General features: G+C 46.2%; 1 long non-coding RNA gene across 1 annotated transcript; it reads right to left on the minus strand.

Moving 5' to 3' along the window:
* Positions 1-1,815: 1,815 nt before the first annotated feature.
* LOC146890834 (uncharacterized) lies at positions 1,816-5,872 on the minus strand. The gene is made up of 3 exons (XR_014998464.1): positions 5,734-5,872; positions 2,420-2,554; positions 1,816-2,134 (listed from the first exon to the last, which is right to left on the minus strand). It is a non-coding gene; the product is annotated as an uncharacterized LOC146890834 (long non-coding RNA).
* Positions 5,873-6,447: the final 575 nt, after the last annotated feature.

Consider the following 6,447-nt stretch of genomic DNA (forward strand, 5'->3'; position numbering starts at 1 on the left):
GACAGGGTCTCCCACTGAACCTAGAGCCAGGCTGGCAGCCAACAAGCTCCAACAATCCTCCTGTATTGCCCCTCCACAGTTCTGGGGCCACCAGTGTGTAGGGCCACACCCGAAACTTTACATGCATACAGGAGATTCAAACTCGGGTCCTCATACTTGCATACTCTCTACAGCTAAGTGATACTCTTTGGTGCATATGTGCCACACTTTCTTTACCCATTCATCTCTTTTTTAAAAAAATATTTATTTATTTATTTATTTATTATGTGTACAATATTCTGTCTGTGTGTATATATGCAGGCCAGAAGAGAGCACTAGACCTCATTACAGATGGTTGTGAGCCACCATGTGGTTGCTGGGAATTGAACTCAGGACCTTTGGAAGAGCAGGCAATGCTCTTAACCACTGAGCCATCTCTCCAGCCCCCTACCCATTCATCTCTTGACATGCATCTGGAACTGTGGCTCTCAACCTTCCTAAGGCTGTGACCCTTTAATACAATGCCTCAAGCTGTGGTGACCCCCCCCAACTGTCAAAGTATTTCTTTGCTACTTCAGAACTGTAATTCTGTTACTGTTATGAATTGTAATGTATGAATTGTAATGCAAATATCTGATATGTAGGGTAGCTGATGTGTGACACCCCCCCCAAAATGGGTCATGATCCACAAGTTGAGAACCACTGATCTAGACTGATATTATACAACACTCTCTTTATTGGAAGAGCTCTAGGGGGGAAACGCAGACAAGAAGACTCTATTGTCATTACCAGCTCCCTCTCCCCATCCAAAGCCTCCCAAACTGTGCTTCCATATGAGGTAGACACAACAGAGAAGCCACCCTGAAGCTCAAATCAAAGATCAGGGCATAAGGGAGATTGATGGCCGTCTCCATGGTGCATGATGGTTCATCTTGATTGTCAACTTCACAAGGATCTAAAATCAACTAAGAGCCATGCCGGATCTACAAGAGTATCTCCAGAAAGGATCAAGCATGGGGAGAGGACCCTACCCGAAGTGGGTGACCTCCAAGCAGATGGCCCAGATCTAAAGGGATCTGAGGGGAAATTAATGCTGTTTGTTTGACTCCCTTCACTATTGCTGTCAAATGCATCTGTCCTGGTGGTGGTGGTGGTGATGGTGGTGTTGCTGCTGCTGCTTCTTTCAATGGTATCAGAGTTCAACCTCTTTAGCCTTTCAATTGGGACTGGGCTAAGCAGCGGCCTGATTCTTAGTCTCCGCAGCCATGGTTAGATTATTCTCTGTCTCTCTGTTTTTCTGTGTGTGTGTGTGTGTGTGTGTGTGTGTGTGTGTGTGTGTGTGTGTGTGTACTACTTCCTGCAGCAAGCTAAGTTCTCCTCAAGCATCCTGACAGCCACATGGACAAACACTAGGGTTGTGGGGGAGCCAGAGTATCATTAAATAAAGGGTATGTCAGTCAAGTATAGAACAAAAGTCATTCCACAGTTTCCATGTATGGAGAGTCTAAGGCAGGGAATTAGGGAAGATGAAATATCTGTGGGAACAAAAGTCAGAAGTCATTGTTAAAAACCTCAGCCTGCAGCACAGAACTGCACACCGTACGAGACACTCAAGATAACTTCCCCGTCTTCATCTGGCTCTGGTCTCCTGAGGAAAGCAATGGCTCCTCTCTCTTCTACCTTCCAGTCCTCCTCTCCCACAGAGTGCCACCTGGCTTCTTACAGAAGAGGGAAAAGGATTCTGGGAAACCTGTCTTCTGTAACCGGCTAAAGAGACCACATGGAGACAGAGCTGGTTCCAACTTGACAACAAGCCATCAAGAAGGAAGGACAGAATCCAGGGCCCTCTCTTTATTCCCTTGTTTAAAAGCATCTGTAATGGAAAGTATCCTCACCCATGGTTTTTGTTTTTCCTTCACATCTCAAATGACGACCTTTGAAAACCACCTCCCAGAGGGAGCTGACATCATCCCATCTTTGGCAGTTCCGATGAGAAAGTCCTCAGCTTCCTCTGCAGTCAAGACAAACGTTCATAGATGACAGCACCCCCAAACCACCATTTCAATAAAATGTTGGCTGTACATTCCAAACTGGGCTGGAGTGTTTGTGGAAAGCGGACCCATTCTGGATCGTTTTCATTAGCGAAGAGGTTCCTCTGAAATCACAAAATTCAAACCATGAATATCAAACACCCTTTGATGTCTTCGGTTTTCATGATTGAAAAATTCTGTGCCTTTTCTGCTACATTAAATAAAAAATGGAAAGTAAAGTGACTGGATGAATGGCGGCATGAAATTTCTTTTAACTCAGCACGAACCCACAGACATCCAGAAACATATTAAGTCCATTGGATTAAAAAGGGACTGACCTCATTAACGAGATGCTGAGTGACTGGCCAACTCGAAATTAACCTCTTAGATCTTGCAAAATAGAAGCTCACCTACAAGGTCTGCTTTTGAGCGTAGTGTTTCCTCCACGGGATAAAATGCATGCCATTGAAACAAGGACATCTTCTCGTTGGGGTGTAGCCCTGACTTTAATGGTGACTCAGGGCAGAGGGTAATTAAGCATTTGCCTGGAAGACAGATAGCAAAAATACCAATGATCCATGGAACACAAGGATGGAGCAGTCACCAGATGAGCCTATAGAATGGGAGAAGTGAAACTAAACCCATCATTTAATCTGTAAAGAGACCTCTAATTCATTCACACACACAGAGAGAGAGAGAGAGAGAGAAAGAGAGAGAGAGAGAGAGAAAGAGGAAATCACCCCTATGTGACCTCTGTCTGCTTACTTCCCCTCAAACAGGGAAAATCATAAGACAGTAATTGGAGCCGGACCTCCTGCGGTCTGCTACCTGCCTCTGGCGTTCCATGACCACACTCCCCTTTTTCTCAATGAGAAGGTTCACTGTAAGCAGCAGCCAGCTCACCCGTCGTTCTATTCAACAAGTTTCCGTTGGCTGCTTTTCTGAAGCTGGTCCTTGGGTTGGGCTTTGAGGGCATAGGTCAAATAAATCCCAGTCTTCTTTCACAAAGCAAAAGAGAAAGCCTGAATCAGTACCCACCTAGAATCTTAACCTCCTGGGGAGGTAGTGCTGCTTCTACATCCAAAAGATGCAGGGGCAAAGAATACAGCTTAGTTACTAGTGTGCTTGACTGGGGTATACAAAGACCTGGGTACACTCATAATCTCAGCACTCAAGCGGTGAAAGAAAAAACGGGGGGAAGACTTGGAAAATGTTCCTCTCCTCTCTACCACATGTTCTGCTGAGTCTTATACCTCTGCCAGTCAATCGATCCAGGAGTGCTGGACACCTGGTCAACACAAACCAACCAACTGACATTGTCTCTGTGGTCTTCCTCGCTGACGTCAGAAAAACTTCAGCCCTTCCTGAGAATAAAAGTGGTCGAATACTTCTTGAACTGTCAATGGCTGTGTTTCCCAATGCAGCTGAGAACGGTGAGAAAAATAATAAAATCACATTGGTAAGGAAACATTGGCTGGGCAGAGAGAGAAACGTGATCTTGTGAGACCTTGGTGTCTGTCTGTCTGTTCATCCTAAGGCTTTGGAGCACGTGCGTGATGGTGGCGGGGGTGGGGGTGCAGGGATCAAGCACAAAAGTCCTTATGTCTCGGCTAGGACTTGCCTTGTCTTAACTGGAAGGAAAGCAACACCCATGAGAAGGGAGGATCTACCGCAGCATTCTATTCCTACAGTTTTGACGCTGGGAAGAACAGTGCTTCCCTCCCCGTTCTCCAGCGGACTCTGTCTACAGCTGTTGTTACAGCTTGAGTATAGGCAGAGTTCATGTTAACGCTTTTAGCCCTGCTACTGTGTAGTAGGTCTTCTAGGCCTTCTGTTTTATCAGCTCATTGCTAAGACTGCACCAACGGAGGCAGGCAGTAAACTGTAGAAGTAGGCTATGTACCAACAATCATGCTAAAATGCCCACTTTATTATCACTTAGCAGGCAATTAATAGGACAACTGACATTGTTTTTCTCAAGCGACGTTCCTTGCAAAAATACCCCCAGCCCTCCTTCCCACCCACCCAACATCGCCTTTCTTCCAACGAGAAATCTGCCTCTGTGTAGAAAATCTAGAACTAAGAAGAAGCAAGAGCTTCTTTTCGGTGTAGAATCTGGAGTCAGGGAGATGGCTCAGTTGGCAAATCGCTGCTGTGTGACGGTGAGAACCGGAGTCTGGGTCTCCAGAACTCACCTCCAGCTGGCACTGTAGCCTAGAATCCCAGCACCCCTAAAACAAGAATCCTCAGAAACCTGACGGCCAAGGAGCCTAGTGAACACAGCTGTGAACAATAGAGAGCCCCTGACTCAAAGAAAGTGGAAGGCAGGTCCCAGACCCTGTGCTGCCCTTTGACCGCCTCATTATTTAAATAGAATCAAATGCCTACATAATACCTTCTTTGGCCTGTGTGTCCACTAACATGTAAATAGGTAAAGAATATACGAGCCAGTGGTGGTGGTGCACACCTTTAATCCCAGTACTCAGGAGGCAGAGGCAGACGGATCTCTGTGAGTTCGAGGCCAGCCTGGTATATGAAGTGAGTTCCAGGACAGACTCCAAAGTTACAGAAAAACCCTGTCTTGAAACAAACAAACAAAAAAGAAAAAAAGAAAAAGAAAATATGGTTAGGCTGGGGAGATAGCTCAGTGGTACAGCACTCGTCTGGCATGAATGAAGAAATTTAGGCTTGAAATCAGCACTCTGGGAAATTTTTGTGAATAAGCTTTTATACCCATTGTGTTAGTTAGGGTTTCTATTGCTGCGAGGAGACACCATGACCACAGCGACTCTTATAAAGAAACATTTAACCAGGGCTGGCTTACAGTTCAGAGGGTTAGTCCCTTATCGTCATAACAGGAAACATGGCAGCCCTCAGACAGACATGGTGCTGGAGAGGTAGCTGAGAGTTCTACATTCAGATTGGCAGGCAGCAGGAAGAGAGTGAGACACTGGGCCTGGCTTGAGCATCTGAAACCTCAAAGCCCACCCACTTGCGACACTTTCTCCGGCAAGGCCACACCTCCAGCAATGCCCTAGGAGTCTGGGGGGTGGGGGGCATTTTCATTCCAACCACCGCAGCCATTCTCTCTCTATCAGCATCATTAGCCTCAGTGCAACACCGAGCAGGAAGCCAGCCATCTGTCCCGTCATTCGAACATTAACACGAAGAAGCATGGAGTAGACTTTACAAGTTTTTACTGTGCTTTTCCAGTAATTGAGTGCAATTTCCCACCCACGACCTGCACTGTGCACCCTCAGTTTCTCAGGGATAATTTCAGGCTGGAAACAGAAAGCCACACCCAGCCCTGGCTCTAGCAACTTCCGCCTCCTGGCCTGTGCCCTCTGTCCTTTCCCTGTGGGAGTGCCATTCTGGATGAGGTGTCTCTTGGCTCAGCTTCCTGACTTTTTTCCAAGGCTATAAAGAAATAGTCCCAGCTCCTGTTGGCACCCAGCCTTGCCTTCTCTTCCCCCACCCCACGTCTCATTTTTCTGGGCACCTTCTTTTAAACTATTACCCTAGGAATGACTGAAAATTCATAAGAATGCAACTTATATAAAAACGTGAACTGAAGGTTTGTGTATATCAGCTTCCTCCGACGGGGATAGGGGAGGATTCATAAGATTCCAGAGGTAAACAGTACACTCCATCTGGCAAAGCAGAAACGTAGAGTGTTCTAGAAGGTTCCACCCAAGAACTGGTGGAGGAGGAGACTCTGACCAACCTTGCTGTAGTGAGATCTCTTGGGCCTCTTGAACTGCTTGCAAGCAATACAGAAAGCTCCAGGGACCCAACTTTTGGGAGTAGCCATGGTGGGGTAGGCTTTTCACTGAGACAGCTGCTCCTCTAAGGAAACCTTCACCCACATTCTTGCAAGTAAACTCAATAAAAACTCTTCGGTTCACTAAGTTGGACTTTGGAACAATCATTACTTTGGTCTGTCATGGTTTTCTGCAGTGTGTGTGTGTGTGTGTGTGTGTGTGTGTGTGTGTGTGTGTGTCCAGAAGAAGGCATCAGATCCTCTAGAATTGGAGTTACAGATGACTGTAGACCTCCATGTAAGTGCTGAAACTTGAACCTGAGTCCTCTGCAAGACAAGCAAGGTGCTCTTAACCACGGAGTCATCTCCTCAACCTCCAGGCTCAGTTATTTCTCTAAGGAGCCCCGCAGAATCGGCGCGTCTTCTACTTCTCAAATAGAAACATAATTAAGTGTCCCCCAAAGCACTCAGTACCAGCTAACACCTTCAACAGAGGATAGCGAAAGAAGGTTCTAGTTCATTAATTAAAGTCGTGGTTGGGTTTTTCTATTATCAAGAATAAACGTTTGAACTAACATGTTTTATCTTCATTTGAAATCATGGTTCCTGGAGGAATCAAGGAAATGATGGATGAGTAAACCCAGGCCTCCAAAACTTGCTGCTCAGGGGAAAGAGCCA

Source organism: Myodes glareolus, chromosome 18 (assembly GCF_982192425.1).
Source record: "Myodes glareolus chromosome 18, mMyoGla1.1, whole genome shotgun sequence".
In the NCBI taxonomy this organism is placed as follows: Eukaryota; Metazoa; Chordata; class Mammalia; order Rodentia; family Cricetidae; genus Myodes; species Myodes glareolus.